Source organism: Spodoptera frugiperda, chromosome 22 (genome assembly GCF_023101765.2).
Source record: "Spodoptera frugiperda isolate SF20-4 chromosome 22, AGI-APGP_CSIRO_Sfru_2.0, whole genome shotgun sequence".
NCBI lineage: Eukaryota > Metazoa > Arthropoda > Insecta > Lepidoptera > Noctuidae > Spodoptera > Spodoptera frugiperda.
This window is the reverse complement of record NC_064233.1, coordinates 5,013,594-5,037,006: the sequence shown is the minus strand read 5'-3', so window position 1 is coordinate 5,037,006 and position 23,413 is coordinate 5,013,594. Positions and strand designations below refer to the sequence as shown.

General features: G+C 39.5%; 1 protein-coding gene across 2 annotated transcripts in view; it reads left to right on the top strand.

The window, feature by feature from the left end:
• Nucleotides 1-2,450: 2,450 nt before the first annotated feature.
• LOC118279893 (uncharacterized) overlaps nucleotides 2,451-23,413 on the top strand; it is a 75,456-nt gene continuing 54,493 nt past the window's right edge. For both annotated transcript variants that reach the window (XR_007706707.1, XM_035599732.2), the window contains exon 1: nucleotides 2,451-2,802. The gene's annotated coding sequence lies outside the window, so the exon portion shown is untranslated. The remainder of the gene's footprint in view (nucleotides 2,803-23,413) is intronic.

Below are 23,413 nucleotides of genomic sequence, written 5' to 3'. Positions count from 1 at the left end.
GGGGCGACATGGGCCGATGGCCCAGGGCGACAAAGTCTGGGGGGCGCCAATAAAATGAAAAACTACTACTAATACTTGATATTGCTTCCCTCAAGTGGGCGCCACAATATTTTCGCCCGGGGTGTCAGTGGCCCTTACACCGGCACTGTATGTACATAATGTACCGCTTTCTTATATGGAAGTGTAAATCTATTCTAACAACTTTACATTTAATGTAAAAAGTCTGTAATTTTTGTCTATTTCTGGTTTTATTCGCGTTTTATGGCGTCACTTGGATTTACCTACAAATTCGTACTGCCATAAAATAAACAGTCAATTTCCAATCAGAGGCGTCGCGCGGGGCGATAGTTGAGATAGCTATTCATTTATTTCATTATTTTCTATGAATAATTTGTAAACACGGTCGTCGTTGTGTCGTTGTAACCGGACAATTATGTGTGAAATTCGGTCGTTAAAAGCGGAAGGTCGTTGTAAGCGGAGTCGTAATAAACGAATGTCTATTTATGCAAGTTTATACTAAAACCAAACAAATGCCTAAACTTTCGTCGCTAAAAACGGTTGGTCGCTATATGCGAAGTCGTACTAAAGGGACTACACTGTATATGCAACTTATTTACAAGCTTATGCCTATTAAGACTCTTTACTTACCTCCATAATATGACTATTGACCAGCGGTCACTATTCTACAAATAGCGCCCAGTCACACTATTCAATATAGCACGCAGCCACAATATAATCTGCATAAATATGTACACATAATGCAGTGAGCGGTTTACCGACACCTCCACCGTTTAAACTTGAGTGAATATTTATAACTAGTTGTTGGCTGTGACTTTGCTTGTTACTCACGCCCAAATACTCAAACACTACTCAATTTTAAGGGTACTTAAATATCGTGCTATTTCTGTCATTTTATAAAGAATTGATAGTGACAGAACTACATTTGAGAGCGTCTTAAAATTGAGTAGCGTTTGAGTATTCGGGCATCAGTGTTGCTTTTTTCAGGGGGAAAATCATCCAATGACTTCTCCCGCCTTGGGTGAGGTGAAAGAGTGTCAGACTCATACTGACTAAAAACCACCCCGTTCCTACTCCTGCTTTGCGCAGGACCTACGGCAAACTGTTGCGTTGTTCGCAGCTCTGGATCAAACATCAGGCATACGCAACGCGCCGTAAGTAAGGGTCTGGTTCTGGTCAGGTGGCGAGCTACCCTTGCTCGCCGTCCGCAAAATTGCGTAAGTATGTATGAAATATTTATTACTTCTTCCATCTTTATGAACTTTCGCATTTAATAATACGAGTTGGACAAAATGCATTTTATTCCCTGAAGGCAATAGGCAGAGGCGTATTTTTATTGCACTTTCATGTGTATGGTTACTGACTAGATATTAGATAAATGAAGACACCAATACCCTATGCTAGAGTTGCACTTGAGACCGTTTAATATTTTAAGCTAAAAATCTGTGCTGACTCTAAATCCAATAAATATCGGAAACTCATTAAATTAATAAACATGGTAAATATCCCGTTGCAAGTTCTAATGATATTGTTAGTGACCATGTCAGTTTAAAAACTTATATGCTGATGACTGTTGATGAAGCGAAAGAGATATGTAGGAGTCCTTGCAATTGGTGTTCCATTGTCTCTACCCAGCACATCACATCTGTTACCCCCATGGGAGACAGGTGTGAGATAAGTTTAGAACTATGCATTATCTTAAAACTTAACTTAAAATATGTTTATGATATTTTTAAAGCGACGTATATGCCTATACTAAAAAATATTTTTAAAACTACAATATTCAAATGTAGGAGGAAAAGACGCACTACTTTTTAAAATGCTAATAACGCCATCATAACTCCCATGGTGTTAGGAATATCCATGACCGATCGATTTCCTACAAAAAAGCATCATCTGATGTCTTTTTATTACATTAAAAAGAAGATGATATTAAAATTACTAAGAATTTATATAACATAGCAAATTTTAAAGGGTAAAAGTCAGTCGTTCTCCGCGAAATAAATTAAATAAGAATCTATTTAAAGCTCCAAATCAATGCTAAACAAGTTTATATGTTTGCTATCAAAAACAAAATAATTAAAATATGTTCTAAAGATATTTATACCGACTAACTAAAAGTCTATCCAATCTCAAGCAGATAATAAATATTTTTACAGTTACGTAATTAAATATAATATATTTACAATGAAAGAAACAACAATATTTATTAATCAAAAACTTCAAGCGTACTTCCCATTACTTTTAGACACGCAAATGTTTTCAAAAATCATTAAATCCAAAACTAAATAGTATTTATTTCTTATCGTTTTTTCATTTCCCATTTGTGTTTAGCACGAAATATTATAAAAATCCTTTTACATCCACGCGATTAAGTCCATAATCGCCTACATGTATCATAAGACCTTTTTCGTAAAGGCCGTCCGGTCTGCGCCCGCGCACCTCGCCAGTGCAACACCCGACGCAGATCGCGCGGCCGCGATGCGACAGCCAACGAACAATTTAAATTTAAAAAACGAACACGAATCGCCATTTTCAAATTAAATTCCATTTTCAAAACCATTCTTCTAACGTTTTCCGTTAAAAACGAACGTGCGTGTTTCCAAAATTTTGAAATGTAATGTGAATTTAGTTCTTTTTTTTGGTTTTTTTTGTTTTTCGTCAAGTGGAATGTGGTAGTGTCCATGTACAAAAGAGCGAGTGTAGTGTGATTATTTTTTTTATTGTTTTTTTTTAATGAGGTGTCAACCTCGGATTTGTGTGGGATACAAGCGTTTGGAAAAGGTAAGGAAAAGGATTATGCGTACCTTATTTACAAGGAGTTTGCGTAACATCTGGCCATTGATAATTTGTGTGCTTAAACCTTCGAGTAACTTACTAAGGTCAACCCGAATATGGCATGACGGATTGGTCTTTTTATCTTTATTTCTTACACAAATCTTTGATTGTTTTACATAATTATGGAAACAAAAAATTCTTAATTACCTACTTTTGTTCGAGTGAAGATTTTTAAGGACAAAAAATGACCTGTTACTTTGATTTTGGTCTTTTCTGGTCCTTCGAGTCGGATTCGTTTTAAGTTATTACGAACGTTGAATGCGAAATAGTTATTAATAATACGTATATTTGTAATAGTTCTGGTCATTGTATTTAGTTGAAGGTTGTGGACGAGCAACCGGTTTATAGAACCAGTATGGGGGTTACATTCTTACACAAATAGGAGTTAAGGTTAGGATACAGTGGTCTAAGTTGGTCCTGCAAAAATTATTGGAGCCTTTTGAGCTTTGTTTAGGATAAAAAAGGTATTTGTTATAAATATAGGTTAAATTTAAATCAGCTATAATTATTCAAAGGTTATTATTAACCACCTTTTGGGCTTGGTATAGGATAAAAAAGTATTTGTGGTTAGGACCAATAATTTGAAAGGTTTTAGAACCATATAGAACCACTTATTGACTTATGTTATTCGGCTTAGTTTAGGCTCCAGTTTCCTCACAAACTACATTTAAAATCAAATTAAATATTGTATCACGTATATGTAGAGTATGTCTAGTTTATGAAGAAAGAATAAAATGAATGCTGTCGAACCCAGTACATTGTTATAGTTCAAAGTTTCTTTAGCGAAATGTATCATCATTTAACTATTGAAATCTATATTCACTATTATATTTTAATAAACATGGGTCATGGTCCTTCTCTGTATGAGAAGACATATCATCTCTATTATGACAATATATAACATGATGAAATTTTTAATTCTATTAAAAGAACATAGACGTTGGTCATACGACATATGGTTATACGGACATATTACATACGGTTACACATTTGTTTTTTGGGAAAACCTTCAAAGTTAGGTTTTGAGGAAAAAATACCAGAGAATGTGGTTTTCTACCTCACTTAAACTATACTGGTGGTCTCCATCATCCCTTCTTAGGGAACACTGACCAGATGATCTATTATTAGGGAACAATAGGCAGATGGTCTATTTAGGAGACCTAGTGCATAGACCAGATGCTCTATTTAGGGGACCCAGTGCATACACAAGACGGTCGATTAAGGGGACCCAGTGTATAAACCAGATGGTCTATTTAGGGGATCCAGTACATAGACCAGAGAACAGATGGTCTGATCAGATTAGAGAACAGATGGTCAAACTTAGACGGCCTATGCACTGGGTCCCAGCGCTTAGGCCGTCTAAGTCTGTTTAGGGGACCTAGTACATAGAGAAATCTCAATGCAATGCTTATTACGGCACATACCTAAACCATGGCACCACACATTAGCATAATCCCTTTTGAAAAACCAATCGAAATGATTTTATTTTGCTATACATCCATTATTACTATTTATCTAAAGAAACGTTTCCACCAAAGCGGATATTTTTGTTCGTATTTGAACGTTAAAAGTAAACAATTTATTGGTAAAGGTTACAACAATTGATTTTCTTTGTTTTCGTTTGATCATTGACGTGCTCGCGTGAGTAAGCACCGGATAGCTGATAGAGTGAACTGTTCATTCGACGGTTTTTAAGTTAAAAACTAACTGACCGGTAAAATGCTTGATTACTTAACTATAAAGTGTACTTAGAGGATATCTGTGTTGCTTGACTTTGTATGGAATATTTTTGTATGTTATAATGCCTTACTAGCTAAGAGGTCCTAGTGTACGAGTATTTGCTAAGTAAGATGTTTACGGTAAAATTTGTATAATGGGTTAAATTAGTTTAGAGATTTGGGTTGTCTATAACATCATATTATTATTGTAAAAAATATATTGTACACACTTGTAATTTGTGATATTTAAAGTTATACATGAATGCATACATGACTGCGCGGTTGATAATGGGGTGACTAGCTGCAGCAAAATATATTGAGGGACCAATTATGTATAACAAGGTACAATTTTATTCATGTGACTCATGAAAAAAACCGCAGTGCAAGTCAAAAATTTCTTAAAATAATGCTTTTTGATACAATAATATTCAAATGTCATAAGAACTTGAAACGGGATATTATACATATTAATTTCTATGAGTTTCCAATATTTCAGTACTGTTTGCAAACCATGAACACGGATAAACAACCAATGTTTTTTTTGATACATTACAAATGTACTTGAATACAAATTAAACAGTTTTACAAGTAGCGAAAGATTGCAGCCGTTATCTTGCCGATCAAGTACAGGCTTGCTCCACTTCTAACCAGACTAATGCAATATTCGTTGAAGGCATTTATGTCTTACGAAATGTGGATTAATCAATCCCGTCTTATTTACTTGGTTTAAACTTAGAGCTCAATTTTCACCAGATAATCTGTTGGACGTGATAAGAAATGTCTTAAGTCTAAATGCAACATCACATCAGAGTTTGACTGCACGGTTGGCGCGGTTGCCACAAATGGTGAAAAGTAGGTGTATATTGTACAGTGATTAATATCATTGTATTAATTTCTAAATCTATGTATACTAATATTATAAAGCTGAAGAGTTTGTTTGTTTGAACGCGCTAATCTCAGGAAATACGGGTCAGAAACTACTGGTCCGATTTGAATTATTATTTTTGTGTTGGATGGCGCATTTATCGAGGAAGGTTATAGGCTATAAATCATTACGCCACGATCAATAGGAACCGAGCAGTGTGGGTGAAACACTAATAATATTACTATAATATGTAATCCCCAATCAAAAAAAGGACGCTATGCTTCATTATTTCGTTGCTATTTGGTTAGTCTCTACTATAGAACCTGGATGTTAAATTATAAAAATATTAGTTGGCTTCACATACACACATCCACAGTCTATACAAATATGATTGATGGATACCAAACGCATCCACAGCAACGTAGAACGGCACAGTATCCTTTAGATGATGATAAGCGGCCACTGTTGACCTAAGACCTCTTCTCACACGCAGAAGCTTTGAGCATTAATCACTACGATTGCTCAATGCATTACATAATTTCGGTTAATAAAGTGCAATGTTAACTACCCTTTTGGCAAAAAATACGCCATTATTTAACACCTATGACCATCTAAAACAACGAGTAACTTTGTATTCGACATTTTATCAGATTCCCAGACTTTAATAACAATGTGCGCAAGAGTCGTAAGAACGCAAGAGTTAAGTAACCGAGACGCGAATTAAACACAGTTGCGACAACACATAACCTCTCTTGACTCATCTGGTAAAAGGCTTTTGTAAGTCTTGACCGGTAACAGGTGAAAAAAATCTTTAATACGCCAGTTTTCGACCACTCTTCTACAAATTCAATACTTTTATCGAAATATCAAAAACTATACTTTTCTAATTCTGATTGAGTGGTCGCAAGTGCGACTGCTGGACAAGGGGTCTCGGGTTCGATTCCCGGGTCGAGCAAAGCATTACTGGACATTTTTCGGTTTTTCGAAAATTTCTCGGTAGTAGCACGGATTCTGGAATTATGCTCGTAAGTGGAAGACTAATTTTATTATGACAATAGGTTCACCCCTATTACATGGGACTTATAACACAAATGGTAAAAATAGTGGGTGTACATTGTATAGCGGCATTACATGCCGTAATGTGCAATTCTGCCTACCCCTTCGGGGATAAAAGGCGTGGCGTTGCATTGTAAACAGGTCATGTAGTAACTCTAGTTTGTCCAGTCAACTGATGATACCAAGATCGACTGTAGAAATGGTAGTGTGTACTTATTATGAGCTAATGATTACTAATGATCATGAACAAACATCGATTGTACAAATATTGATCAAGTTTTTTACTTGACCAATGCGAACTACTGTCGATTTATTATAGGTTATTTTTTAGCTGATGATCACCTAGGTAAGCAATCGCCACCGTTCATGGACACCCGAAATACCAGTGGCTCTACAAGTTCGTTGCTGGTCTTTTACAGTTTTTAAGGGTTGTTGGGGAATCGGGGATTGGGAAAGGGCCTCTGGTAACTTCACTCACACAACGCAAGCGTTGTTAACGTTAGTTTTCTGTGAAGCCGTGGTATTACTCCGGTACTATTTCTATATATTACAGAAATCATATCGACTTTAGTATTTCAATTCTCAAGCAAGATTATAGACTACCTACCTACATATATTCAACAAACACATGCTTACAAGAAAGGCTTAATAAAAGACAAGTTAGTCATTCTTAAATACCAATCGTATCTTAGTTAAGTTCCGGCAGTGACGCGCATGCGTCGGCGTCGTTAGTGGGCGTGGCCTTGACTGCGCGCGCGCAGAGCGTGGAGTCGTTTCATTCCACTTCACTTGATGCTCGCTGCGAAGGACAAGGGAGTAGTCTGGTGATGTGATATAGTTTAATTTGTTGACTATAACTTTGGTGTTATAACTGTGGACTGCCTCGTTGGTCGAATGGTCGCAATTGCGACTGCCGGGCAAAGAGTCTCGGGTTCGATTCCCGTGTCGGGCACAGTATTACTGGGTTTTTTTTCGGATTTTGGAAAATTTCTCATCCACGGAGTCTGGGATTTTGTCCGGTATATGAAAATAGGCTCACCGCCTATTACATGACACTTATGGTCTGACTGACTGATTAAACTCATAATAGAGTTACTAGAGGTCTACTCTAATTCAACGAACACAGATTTCGTACAACAATTCCATTTATTGCGAACATTCGTGAACAAAAATGAACTTATAAAATGAAGATAATAATTTATTTTAAGTAATTCTATTAGTAAATCAATAGAACCTACGGCCGAAGATTAAACGAAACTTCGCATTCGAGAACTTAGTACCAGACCTACTATTCTATGTTGTAATATCAATAAAAACAGATGAGCATCGATATTGAATATGTCGTAAGCAGATGAGCCACGTGGGTAGTGTTTAGTGTTGCTCAATGATGTATAGTAACTTCAGTGCTACTTTAGTGCTAGTAGTTGGGTTATTGATTTAGTTAGGTTAGTGTTGTTTATTTATTAATTAGCTTGTAACATTTCGCGGTTTCGTTTGTGGGATCTGAGGTCGAAGGTAAATAGTTACAAATAGGTTGGACTGCCTCGTTGGCCGAGTGGTCGCAAGTGCGATTGACGGGCAAGGGGTGTCGGGTCCGATTCCCGGGTCTAAGATTTTCTGTGAAGCCGTGGTATCACTCCAATCCGGGCTTGTGGGAAAGTCATAATCCACACTTAAAAAAACATTTTTCAAACTACCCGTATCATACTTAACAGCGGTTTTCACCGACTTATTCGTCAACTCGGCCACAATAAACTCGACCGCGCGGTCGAGTTGGGAAAATTTAAATCTACCTATTATTTCATTGTGCATCTCGACCGTAGGAACATTTACTATGCGGCCGAGTCGACCCGGATAATTTTTTTGATTTTTTGTTATTCGTCATCTCGACCGAGTACAAAATGTACATTCGAGTAGAAAATGTTTAAGCCAGAAAGCACATAAAACGGTGTAGTGTTTTAGCGCACAATGTCCAAAAAATCCAAATATAGTGACATTTAACGATTATTTCGTTGAGACATGGTTAAATGAAAATTCATTCTTTTTCGACAAATGGAGTTGTTATAATGTGCAACATCGTACAACCAATATGATAGAAAGTTGGCATTCAACTATTAATAAAAAAATACAATCGAATCCTAGAAATATGCAAAATTAAAAAAAAAAAACTTTATAGTCATTTATTTAGTTAAGAGTTTTTAAAAGGTTAGCACCACCCGTGTAAAATAGTTACAAATAATGTTTAATTGATCTGTGATTTTTAAAATTTTCTGTGATTTCTAAAATTATTTATTGTATGATGTTATATACAATAGTGTTTAAGTAACTTGTAGGTCAAATACTTTAATAATTGTACATGTTTTTGATATCTACCGATTGTTGATTCTTATTAGACTAAGCATTTTTATATACCTATGTTGATTTTCAGAAATATACATGTTCTAATAGAAACGGATTTTTATTTTACCCATAAAAGAACAAAAGTTAAATTAAACACGTAACACTTTTGTAGATCACTGTACAAAAATGCCTCATATTTTTAATGCCGGTCGAGATGACGAATACTAGATACGAAATAATAGCATTATCAACTCGACCACGTAATTCGACCGAGTTGCACAATACAAAAATAATTAATTTTTAAATTTCCCGACTCGACCTCGCGGTCGAGTTTATTGCGGCCGAGTTGACGAATAAGTCTTTTCACCGTTGCACTTATGGCTCATGATATGACAAGTGACAGGTGACAGAAGTCGCACATAGACCATGACATGGTAAGTGATAGATTATAGAAGTTGCACATAGACAATCGATGAATATATCAACGGATGAGGTCATAAATCCTAATAGCACATATGAAGTTTACATGCGAATAAACATGGATAGAAAATCCAAAAGCCCGCCAGGCATGATCACCTCGCCTGGTCAGAGGGTACTCCTTTTTTAGGGAACTTTACTCTCTGTTAACTTAACACTGACCAAAAGAGTATTCAAAATAAAAAAGAATATTTAAAAAAAATATCAAATCTCTAAAATCACTTATTCTCACCAACCCCAGACCATGATTAATTATTTTTTAATTTCTCTACTCCTTTGCTACACAAAAATACTTTTTCCCATCAAAACATTTTAGAAAACTAATCAAGAACATAATTAAAATAGCTTAATTTAGTATTCCTTAGTAGGTGTTCTAATAAATTGCAGTTCAATGACATTAGTTTTTTCAAAAATACCATATTTTCAAATTAATGATGATTAAATGGACACCCATAAAAGTATTGGGATGACTGTAAATAGTAATGATTTGTCATTCATCATTGGAACTGTAGTTTGATAATGACTAATAGAAGAAGAGATCCTTACATTAAATGTAATATTATAAATGCTAAAATCTGCACTGACAATACAAATGATTGCACCTTTGTTTGGCTGCCGTGCAGCTTGTTGCGGGTTCGATTCCCGCACGGAACAACTCTTTGTGTTATCCATAGATTGTTGTTCCGTCATGTCATGTACCTATCCTGAGCTATAGACTGCTTGGCGGGTTACCGGGGCTCCGGCTTAAAAGGCAGGAGTAGGAACGCGGTGGTTTTTAGTCACTAAGAGTCTGACACTCCCTCTCGCCTCGTCCAAGGTGGAAGAAGTGATTGGATGATTTTGCCCCCTCAAAAAAATTAAAACCTTTTGTAGAAAAGACACGTATTCCAACAGTCTTGCGTGTTGTTGATGATGACGTATGCTATGTAAATGAAACGCGGGCGAACAGAACCGAAATTCCTTTGCAGGGTTCCAAATCTTCCTGTCTGGACTTGGGCCGGACCTCGCGGATGGCCAGTTCGGCTTCCGTAGAGGGCGCTCCACGGTGGACGCCATCATGCGCGTAAGAGACCTCACGACGGGGAATGCAGTGTCCAGGGGTAAGGTCGTCGTGGCGGTGTCTCTGGACATCGCCAACGCTTTCAACTCACTACCCTGGAGCTGCATACTGGAGGCACTCCGGTACCACCGGGTGCCTACCTATCTCCGTCGTGTTATCGAGGCCTACCTGATGGATAGGTTTGTCACCTACCCCGGTCACCAAGGTGAGTGGAACCGGCGAGAGATGTCGCGCGGTGTTCCACAGGGTTCGGTTTTGGGGCCGCTCCTGTGGAACATTGGTTACGACTGGGTGCTGCGCACCGACCTCCCGAACGGCGTCAGCGTAGTCTGTTACGCCGACGACACGCTGGTGCTAGCGCACGGGAGGTCGCACCAGGCGGCGGCCAACTTAATGGCGAGAGCGGTTGCGACAGTTGTTGATAGGATCCGGCAATTGGGACTCGAGGTGGCGCTCCACAAGTCCGAGGCCATGTGTTTTCATGGCCGCGGGAACGCGCCACCTCCGGATGGGTCCCAAATAACGGCAGGAGGGGTTACCATCGGCGTCGAGACGACGATGAAGTACCTAGGACTCGTCCTCGACAGTCGATGGAACTTCGTGGAGCATTTCCGACGTTTGGCTCCTAAGTTGGAACGGACGGGGGCTGCACTTAAGCGGCTCCTGCCCAACCTCGGGGGCCAAATGCCTCCTGCCGGAGGTTGTACGCGGGGATCGTGCGGTCCATGGCCCTCTACGGAGCCCCTGTGTGGGCGCCGACCCTGATGCGGCGACCAGCTCGGGCGCTGCTCACGTCGCAGAGGGTCATGGCCATCCGGGTGATCCGCGGATATCGCACGATCTCCGGAGAGGCGGCTAACCTCCTTGCCGGACTCCCGCCGTGGGATTTGGAGGCGAAGGTGCTCGCGCGCGTCTTTAGTTTGCGCGCCGACGCGCGTCGCCGGGGCGAAACTCCACTGCCGCGCCAGATTAGAGCGTGGCGGGATGAGCTCCGGCGCGATCTCATGGCGGAATGGCAACAGCGACTGTCGCAACCGAGGGCTGGGCTCGCTGTCATTGCAGCGGTAAGTCCCCTCTTTGAGGAGTGGCTAGAGAGGCGCCACGGCGTCCTCACCTACCGCCTGACGCAGGTGCTTACCGGACATGGAAGCTTCGGTAGGTTCCTGTTTCTGATTGGGCGGGAGGAAACGCCCGGGTGTCATCACTGCGAAGACCGCCCGGAGGACACGGTGGAACATACGCTTGCGGTCTGCCCTGCGTGGGCTGAGCACCGCCGTGTCCTCAGGGATGTGGTCGGCGACGGCGCCCTCTCGCGTCCGGCACTGATACAAGCCATGGTGCGGAGCGAGGGGGACTGGGATGCCGTCTCCTCCTTCTGCGAAGCAGTCATGCTAGCTAAGGAGGAGGCGGGGCGCGTGAGAGAACGAACCTCTTCACGCCCCAGCCGTCGCGAGAGACACTCCGGGCGTCGGGGATCGCGCGACGATCTCCGGCCACCGTAAGTGCGGGTCTGCGGACGGCGAGCAAGGGTAGCTCGCCGCCCGACCAGAACCAGACCCGTGCGTGCGGCGCGTCGCGTTCTGCGCGCGCCTCAAAGAGCCATCAGACCACCACAGATGGGGCCCAGTAGGGCTGATGCCTAATCCGGAGCTGCGGACTACCTAGCGGGTTTACCGGGGCTCCGGCTCGACGGGCAGGAGTAGGAACGGGGTGGTTTTTAGTCAGTAAGAGTCTGACACTCCCTCTCGCCTCGCCCAAGGCGGGAGAAGTCATTGGATGATTTTCCACCCAAAAAAAAAAAAAAAAAAAAAGGGTTCCATATCTTATCCGGAGCTGCGGACTTCCTAGCGGGTTTACCGGGGCTCCGGCTCGACGGCAGGAGTAGGAACGGGGTGGTTTTTAGTCAGTAAGACTCTGATACTCCCTCTCGCCTCGCCTAAGGTGGGAGAAGTTATTGGATGATTTTCCCCCCTTAAGCCTTTAACTGCCATCAGCAAACTGTTGAAGGAAAATCCTCCACTAACGTAGGTCACCGGTGACCTACGTGGCAGTTAACGTGTTAAAAGAGAATAATAAATCATTTGCAGAAACTGAAAATAATTTTGACACAAACACAGGAATAGAAAACACCGTCAAACATATTTTCGCAACAGCAGCTGTTGTAGCGTCAATAATAAATTTACTTAATATACCAATCAATAAAGTGGTTATATCCCCTCTAATTACAACGTGGGTAGCTCACACCCACGGACAGTTTTACATAAAAACACGATGGACCTTGGCGCCATATTTTACACTATTTCTGTATTATGTGTAACTAGCTGATGTCCGCGGCTTTGCTCGTATTTATTATACGGACTTTGTTGGTAATAAAAGTAGCCAAAGTTACTTCTGAGTACATGATCAGCTACCTGTCAATAAAAGTCTTATGAAAATCGATTCAGCTATTTCAGAGATTAGCCAGAATAAACAGACAGACAGATGAAAACTGTGATTTAGGTGTATGTATCGTGTATATTCATGTTATATGCATGTAGTAAAAACCAGTTATTTCAATATTACAAACAGACACTCCAATTTTATTGATTAGTTTAGATGTACAAGTAGATGTAGATTAACAAGTTTTATATAACACTGTTAAAATGTTACTGTAAATGTTATACATAACATAACGTCTGTTTGTCTGTGGCCAAATGTAGACTTATCAACATAGAAAAAAAAGAAAATTCCTGATACGGAAGGTGTACATAATTATATCTTTATTAATATAATATACCTTTTTATGTAATCCTACGACTTAATATGCTGTACGAGTCTCAGAAAAGTGACCTATCCACATTCTGACCTTGGTAAACTTTGCTTAACCTTTGAATTTTCCTTATCGTCTAGTATTTTTCAATGCATTTAGGTACCTATTCATGTTTTTTAGTATTTTAAAAATACATAGTTCCGTCCCCTATTCATCCGCCTTGGGCGAGACGAGAGGGAGTGTCAGACTCTTACTGACTAAAAACCACCGCGTTACTACTCCTGCTTTTCGAGCCGGAACCCCGGTGACCCGATAGGTAGTCCGCAGCTCCGCTCTTTGAAACGCACTGTCTGGTCTGGTTCTAAAATTGAATGGTAAGCTATCAATGATGGATAACCCTGACCACTAGATGGAAGTATATTACCAGTATTTTTCGTAGGATAAAGTGTACCAATCGATACAAATAAGAAACTAGCGAAAAATTAAGATCTGCGGAGAGATTTCTACTGTTCCCTATATAACATAACAAGTGTAATGTTATGTTATTGAGTTATTGTATTACATATTCGATGTAGGTGTTAGATCTGCGTCCGCGTCCGTGTGAAACTGTTATGTGCGCACACGCAATGTTTGTCTGATATATTATTTTGTTTGTACATGAATATTACAGTTGTAGTCACTGTGTAGGTATTGGTAGAACAGGCCAATCTGTCATAGGACCTATGACAGATTTTTAAATAAAACTTTTAACATATTTAGTTTTGAAATAAAGTCGATTTTCAAATAGAGCTTGATGTCAAACGATATGGCTTTATTGGTAAAATAGAGATCGTTAAAACCTTTGAAAATTATTTGACAAGAAGAAGTTGAATAAAGAAATTCGTACCCCGGACCTGTTAATTGAATGTGTCAACATAAAGAAGTTAAATAAACTTTGACTCTACTCTGCATAAATAAAGTGGTTCACAAATACACACAATGCGATGCAAACAATTGCAATCAATGTTTTCATTGAAGAAGCGACATAGACAGTGGAAGAGATAGCTCGTTCATAACAACCCCATACGTTTGTAAAAAGAAAAAAGAACTCATAATCAATAATTTATATTTACTATTGTAATCTTCAAACACAACACTACCTCCCATTAAAGCCGTGGCAGATACTTTTAGAACACCTTATGTATTACACAAGTCTTTTCAAACTCAATATATTAACCTAAAACAAAATTCAGATACGACAAGACATTACGACATTACTGAGATGAGATCCTCCCACACATATATATTAGGATTAGGACTATAATGCAATACTTAAACTGAACAGTTAAACAAACAAACAAAATGTCATATTATTGCGAAAATCTATGTTCATATTAATCTAATGTGCGAATTTGTAATGTTTCACCGAAAATGGCAACCGGTCTGTTACCTTGTCGATTAATATGTTTGTTACTCAATGGTATATAGTCTGCCGTTTATAGATGTGACCATTTTATTTATGGATAGATAAAACTGAAGACTGCCCCGTTGGTCGATTCCCGCGTCGGGCAAAGTATTGCTGAGCTTTTTTCGGTTTTTCGAATATTTTCAGTGGGGTAGCACGGAGTCTGGAAACGTGCCCGGTATATGGTTCACCACCATCCACCACATTTTCATTATGTGCCATAATGTGCACCTCTGCCTACACCTTCGGGAATTATAGGCGTGACGTTATAAAAAAACCTGAAGACTGCTTCTTTGATGTGTGTGTTCGATGACGGTTGTGCAAAGTTGTATTGGGTGTCTCCAAATCTTCAAAGAATCTCTTTTTTGTATAAGTCGGTAAACGAGCAGACGGATCACCTGATGGTAAGCAACCGCTGCCAGTGGACATCCGAAACAGTAGAGGCGTTACAAATGCGTAGCTGGCCTTTTAAGAGTTAGGAATGTAAGGGTTGTTGGGGAATCGGGGATTGGGAAGATTGGGTAGGGGGTAATTGGGCCTCTGTTAACCTCATTCACACAACGAAAGCGTTGTTTAACGTCGAGCCAGCCCATTCGTACCGAATCATCATCTGCACCTAAAAGAGGTACCGGGTCCTATTAGTAGACCAACCGAAGATCCAGTAGCTCCTAGCGACCTTTATCGTGAATGAATCCATATAATTTTAAACTCTAATAAAACTTATGAACTGAACTAATAACAGTCAAAATAAAACTGACCGCCATCGTCACTCGTCAGTATACCCATCAATAAAGCTAAATTGGCATAAGCTTATGTATCTATGTTAACTCTCTCTCTCTCAAAAAAAAAGATGTCCACCTCGTTTCACGTGAACTGTCGAAATGTGATTAAATAAATAATTACTCAACCCGACCATATTGGTTGCCCCTGATATACTCGGTTTGGTTTGACAAGGGCGAGCGAGGGCGCTGCGTTTGCGCAACACAACCCACTTCTGCAAATAATCTTCATGACATTGACATGTGTTGTTGGATTAGTCACAAATTTTGACTTTTTTGACTGCACGGTTGGCGCGGTGGCTGGGCAATTGGCTGCCGTGCAACGGGTAGCGGGTTCGTTTCCCGCACGGAGCGACTCTTTGTGTGATCCACAATTGTTGTTTCGGGTCTGGGTGTCATGTGCATGTGAACTTGTATGTTTGTAAACGCACCCACGACACAGGAGAAAATCCTAATGTGGGGCAACGTTTAAAAAAAAATATGTTTGTGGTTCTAGAATTAAAACTTAAAACGGTATATTTACCATGATATTTATCATGGCGCTTGCAACAGTGCCGAAATATCGGAAACTCTTAAATAATGAAAAACATGGTAAATATCCCGTTTTAAGTTTCAATTCAAGTGTTAGTGACTATGTTAGTTTAAAAACTTATATGTTTGTAGTTTGCTACTCATGCATGAGGGTGCGGGTTCGATACCTACCAACGACAAGTACCAATGTGACTTTTTCCGAGTTATATTATGTACTTTCTAAGATTTATTTAGACACCACTAACAAACGTAGAAGGAAAATATCGTGAGGAAACCTGGATTTAAAATTACTAAAAATTATAAATCTGAAATCGCCAACCCGCATTGAGCAAGCGTGGCAATTAATGCTCAAACCTTCTCCGTGTGAGAAAGAGCTTTGGTGACATTTAATATTATAAATGTGAGTTTGTTTGTTTGGATGTTTGTCCGTCAAAAACGCTGAAACTACTGAACGGATTTTGATAAAATTTGGTATACAAACATGGTATGAGCTGACTTGGGTGATAGGATACTTTATATCCCACGGAAACGCGGGCAAAGTCACTGGAACAAGCTAGTACAATAATAAACCCTTAATCAATATATACAAAGCCATTACATAACCCAATACCTATATACAATCAAATTACTATTACAAAAAAACTACAAACAAAAACCTACCTTAAGTCCATTGTAACACAGTTTAAATAAAAAACAAACTTAAGTCTGATAATAAGTTATTGCAAATTGGTCTTAATGACATTAAAAATAAGAGTTAAATGTGATGTATTGGTGTCGTGGTCGACTCGGCCTCGATGTGAGGCCGTCTGTAATCATCATCTTCCAACATTAATTTAAAGAGCAGCGGATATTGAGAGTAAATTAATTATTTCAATAGATTCATTATTCCAAGACTGAATTATGCATCTATATTAGTATACATAATTATATAAAATGTTCTAAAAGTATCTGCCACGGCTTTAATGAGAGGTAGTGTTGCGACAAAGCTTTAAACAGAGAGGAGTGGAAGGAGGGTAGGGAGGCCTTTGCCCTGCAATGGGACGATCATGGCTGAAATCTAAATCTAAATCTAAGTGTTGTGTTTGAAGATTACAATAGTGTGCCGGCTCGACCGGAGTGATACCACGGCCTCACAAAAAACCGACGTAAAACAACGCTTGCGCGTGAGTGAGGTTACCGGATGCCCAATTAATCCCCTACCCAATCTTCCCAATCCCCAAATGCCTAACAACCCTTAAATTCCTAACCCCCAAAAAGCCCAGCACCGCACGCCACTGGTGTTTTGAATGTCCATGGGCGGTGACGATTGCTTACCATTGCGTACTAGCTTATACAATTAAAAAGACTCTCAACTTGAGAGTTCTCGATGTTAACAGCTGAGGGTTACTTAACCCAGTCCTTAGCAATTTCAGAACAAAATCGTTACTAAGGAGTAGTTTAAGTAATCATTAGTTGTTTCTGACTTCCTCGTTGGTCGAGTGATCGCAAGCGCGACTGCCAGAGAAGGGGTCTCGGGTTCAATTCTCGGGTCGGCAAAAATATTCCTGGGCTTTTTTCGGTTTTTCGGAAATTTCTCAGTAGTAGCACGGAGTCAGGAATTGTGTCAAGTATATGGCAATAGGCTCACGCCCTATTACATGGGACTTATAACACAAATGGTAAAAAGTGGGTGTACATTGTGTAGCGGCATTACATGTCGTACAGCACCTCTGCCTACCCCTTCGGGGGTAAAAGGCGTGACGTTGCTGTTTCTGAGTACGGCAATAAAACTGTAACATTGAATTCATACAACATTGCTATTCTAAGCTCAGTGTAGGTCGTTCTCAAGCGCGCGTGATGTCACCCAATATGACGTCATCGCGCTACGAAACCTGCGCGGGAGTGCGATTTATGTGGGCTGCGTTACATTGTATATTAGATTGTGGATTGTGACAAATTTTTGTTTAAACCTGATAGCCTTTTTGTGGGGTATTTTAGGCCTATAGCGTTGCAGTGTTTGAATTGAGCAGCTGATGTGATTAATGATTGCGTGGTGATTAATCCTTAAAACCTTCTCCGTGTGAGAAGAGGCCTTTGGTCAGCAGTAGCCACTTATGGGCTGATGATGTATGGAACATAGGTACATCAAAATATCCTTCAAATAGATTATGAAACACTTATAACATCAGAATTCCTAGTATTACTTAAAGAGACTCTCAAACTCAATTATACGCAATATTACTTTACACAACCTGGTTATTCGAATGGTTGCAAGTGTGGCTTATATATTCTAGGCTTGGTCTCGGGTTCGATTCCCGAGTCAAGAAAATCATAATTGCGCTGTTTTCGAAAATTTCTCACTAGTAGCACGGAGTCTGGAATCGTGCCCAGTATATACCAATAAGTTCACTCCCTATTACATGAGACTAATAACACAAATGGTGAAAAGTGGGTATACATTGTACAGTGGCATTACGTACCGTAATGTGCACCTCTGCTTACCCCTTCAGGGATAAAAGGCGTGATGATACAAACAACCTGAGAAATCCTTACTAACTAAACAGCCAACTGTTCAAGATCTTCCACATATTCTAATAGATATATTTATTAGTCTGACATTGAGTTCTCCTTATAAGACCTAAACACTAAGTCGTGAGCTAGCTTAGACGGGACTTACGTCTCCATCGAGGCATAATAATAAGGTAGAATTATTTATCTGAATATTTAAAGCCAAATAGGAACTTAGTTATATGTATTTTGTCATAATAAACTGACGGACAACTTAATTTTAGCTTTTTCTAAAAGGCCTCTTTAAGGGCAGAAATAAGAGCAAGGGTTTTTAGTCAGTAAGAATCTGACACTCCCTCTCGCCTCACCCAAAGCGGGAGAAGTCATTGGATGATTTTCCTCCCTTAAAAAAAAGGGGGCTTTTCCACCAGAGGTGTGCTATTCTACGTTGCTGTTGATGCGCTTGGCTTTCACCCATCATATTCATTGGTACACATACCTTAGCATTGGTGAAAACGGGCTTAGTTAAGCTTAGTTTTTCAAATGGAAAGGTGCGTGCTATGGATGTCTTTCCTAATGGATTGACATCGCTTAGCTCGAGCTGCGCATCTTTCTCGCACAGCTACTTTGTGGCGGCGCATCTTCATTACTCATCTTACTCGCACAGCTACATAGCTTAGTATCAGTGGAAACGGTCACATCGTTCCACAGTTTAGCTATTACATCTTAGTAGCATTGCTACAATAGCACATCTCTTGTAGAAAAGCACTAATTTTTTAACCATAACTTAACTATTTCTATTCATCTGACAACCTTTCAAAACAAAATCTTAACAAATCTATCATCTCAAACAACAATATATGACAACAAGAAACATTATTACTTGTATATTATTTGGACATTGAGAAAACAGGAAGATATTACCGCTCACACAAAGAATACAGCAATGTGTCAAAGTCACTGAATTATGTCATACATAATATTTTACATGACAACGCTAAATAAAACAACATATTGTTTGTTTGTCCGTCTGTCTGTTGTATTACTGTGAATTTGTGTGAAAGGACAATGTGTTAGAACACGCCTTGATTGATCGAGGGGTAGGCAGATGTGTATTTTAAGTGAAACACTAGTTTCTACTTATTATGTCATTACAATTACACTAACAGCAACGCCACGTCACGGCTTTTATCCCCGAAGGGGTAGGCAGAGGTGCACATTATGGCACGTAATGCCGCTATAGAATACACCCACTTTCCACTATTTGTGTTATAAGTCCCATGTAATAGGGGGAGATCCTATTGCCATATACTGGGCACAAGTCCAGACTCCGTGCTTCTACTAAGAAATTTTTCGAAAAGCCCAATTATACTTTGTCCGACCTGGAAATCGAACCCGAGATCCTTTGTCCGGCAGTCGCACTTGCGTCCACACCAACGAGGCAGTCATCCTAGTGTGGGACAACGTTTTATATTAAATATCTACAATGAATCTTAGACCGCACAATTAACAGTCAACTTAACCACCACTGAGACCAAACTCTTCATTCAAAAACAAACATATTTTACACTTCACAAACACCTTAATCTACTTACCCTCCCAATTTAAGACAGCTTGATAATAAGACATGTTAAACATTACATAAGGTGTAAGGTAACAATTGACACGTCTACTAAGGTCACCACCCGGAGGTCGAACCCCGACTAGTCCACAATGATCTTTACGTAACAAAACGTAAGTGTTCTGCATGTATGATTAGGTACTTTAAATAGATGCGATGTTTTTTGACCTCGATGTATTGTGGGCAAGGTTTGGGGTTCGATTCCCGGTTTAGGTAAAGTATTTTCGGGGGTTTTCAGTTTTGATTTTGGTAAGTGGTATGTGGTTTGTGTATGTAAATAAAATTGTTTATATTTATTGTATGGGATTTTAAAAAAGACTGGTGGAAAGTTGATGTAAGCAGTAAGCTAATTTTTTACAACGAAGCGCTTCGCTTCAAGCTTCCTTGTGCGAACTGCTAGGGAGTGGAACTCCGGAGCTGCGGACTACCTAGCGGGTTTACCGAGGCTCCGGCTCGAAAAGCAGGAGAAGGAACGGGGTGGTTTTTAGTCAGTAAGAGTCTGACACTCCCTCTCGCCTCGCCCAAGGCGTGAAAAGTAATTGAATGATTTTCCCCCCTCAAAAAAAAAGGGAGTGGAACTCCTTACCGGAGTCTGTGTTTCCTGATGGGTTTAACCTGGGTGTCTTCAAGGCCTGAGTGAATAGGTTGCTCATAGGCAGACGTGCTCCACCGTAGGCCGCATCATCACTTACCATCAGGCGAGATAGCGGCCAAACGTCGACTCATCAAATAATTATCTCTCTCTGTCTTTATCTCTCTCTAATCGTTCCCTCATGTCTGAGGATCGTATTCAGCATCAGGGTTGCATCTGGAGCGAATAATCTGCTGCCATTAAATATAAAAAAATAATAATAGTGGGATTATTAGAACAACATAGACACTTACTATAAAACATTGAAAAACTAAAAACCGCGATACATAAAAGTGTTCAACTTTTTTTTGGTTTTTTTAAAAAACACGCTAGGATTTTCTCCTGTGTCGTGGGTGCGTTTACAAACATACAAGTTCACATACACATGACACCCAGACCCAAAACAACAATTTGTGGATCACACAAAGTGTTGCTTCGTGCGGGAATCGAACCCGCTACACGTTGCCACCGCGCCAACCCTGCAGTCATACTTAAGAATCGAACTTGCTAAACTCATTACCTTGGGAATTATTTATATTGACAACGAATTGATAAACCAAATCGTCAGCTGTTTTTCGTAAAGCAAGCGACATTCAACCTTACGACAACAGTTTTAAAGTCCACTATAAAACAAAAGCGACACTATTAAAGAAATATCATTAAAAAAATATCAGATCTGATTCACAATTCAAATATTCGCGGAACAGCCTCGTTACCCACCCACTTGATACAAATAACAGCACACCACCTTTTTTGCAAGGTCGGTTAAGCGGCCATATTGGCATTCTATAGAAAACAACTTTATTTAAACAGTTCATAAACTAATCAATAACTCTTAACACTTTTACAATAAGGTCCAATTTTAAATGGATCAGGTGTAAATATAAATTTGGGACGAATTTCTCAGCACTGGCCTATGCCATTGTTTTATGGGAAGATTATGAAATGGACGTTTTGTAACAAAAATGGCGTTTTAAGGTTGTTCTTAGATGCGGAGATATATAATGAGAGATTATATAATAATGGGGTGATAATAACATACTATATGTATTGTATAGATAGAGATAATTTAATTTTATTAACCAACTTCTAAAAATAGGTGGTTCTCAGTTTGACCTGTATATATGTTTGTGCACGATTATCTCGCGTTTGGCTAAACCGATTTTCAGTTTCCAGCATAGTATTTTTCAAACTTAGAAAAAGGTTTTAGGAATATTACTTGATTTAAAAAAAAAGCATATCAAAATGGATTGTCGTATACTGGGCACAATTCCAGACTCCGTGCTACTACTGAGAAAATTTCGAAAATCCGAAAAAAGTCTAGTAAATACAGTTTGAAAAACAGAGTTTTGGAAATCGAAAAGGCTGAGGATAATGAAATATTATTTAAGTATCTGTGGTGGCCCGTAGACCCCCGCTTTTTATGCATGAGAGTTGGCTTTGAAACCTACCAACGGCAAGTACCAATGTGACATTTTCCGAGTTATAATAAATTATGTACTATCTAAGATTATATAGACACCACTGACAAATGGTGAAGGAAAAACATCGTAAGGAAACCTGGGCTTATAATTTCTGATTATAATTGAAATCGCACACCCGCATTGAGCAAGCGTGGTGATTAATGCTCAAACCTTCTTCGTGTGAGAAGAGGCCTTTGATCAGCAGTGGCCACTTATTAGCTGATGATGCGATCTGCGGTTTCATTTAGACTAACATTTAAAAAGATTCGCGGAACATAGCTCATCGTATCGTATCGTATGTTTAATTGCGTCACTTTAAGAAACTGGTTTTACCAGTGTTATGAGCGAACAACATATTATATTGTATATGTAGATGATTTTCCGGTATCGCTCATCTTTAAAGGTTGCGTCGTGATTGCCAATGGTAGTGGTTTAATCATAACGCCTTAATCCTTGAACACAGGTAATCAGGAAACAAAATTAATAAAGAAATTTAGAACTAAATTAATTGAACATAGGAATTTAAGGGGAGGCCTCCGGTAACCTCATTCACACAACGAAATACAACGCCAGCGTTGTTTCACGTTGGTTTTTTTTTATGGAACACTCGCAACACCAGAGGCGTTAAAAGTGCGTTGCCGACCTTTTGGGGGTTAGGAATTTAAGGGTTGTTGGAGAATCGGGAATTAGGAAGATTGGGAAGGGTGGAATTGGGCCTCCGGTAACCCACACAACGAAACACAACGCAAGTGTTGTTTCACGTCGGTTTTTTGTAAAGCCGTGGTATCACTCCGGTCGAGCCGGTCTATTCGTGCCGAAGCATGACTCTCCCACACTTGAAGTTTGGGGTAGTTCCTACTCAAAGACTTATTACATGGTACTCATTTATAACAAAAGAGATATCAGTATCGTACGTCAGTACGAGTCAAGTACGTCAAACCTCTACCCACCATATACGACTAGATCCAACGCAGATTGGAATAAAACTTTTTACTAAAGTAACAATTATTAATTGACCATTAATAAATCTTTCATAAATAACTATAAGTAACTTCCCTGACATTTAAATACTTCTAGTATTGCTTTACAATACGAGTGTGACTAGTTATGCCTACACGACTGACTGCCTGCACTAGACAGGACAATGTCATCGTGTCATTATCGATATGCATCGATGGCTATAATCGAGAAGCGTAAATATTATTCGATTAACTTTAAGTTAAGCTATGTGGTGTCAGCAGAAACGAATACATGCAAGAAACTATCGTTTTATTTTTCTTCTCCTCTAATAACATCTTCTGATTTATTTCGTTGTAGGATCCAAGACAGTTATTTA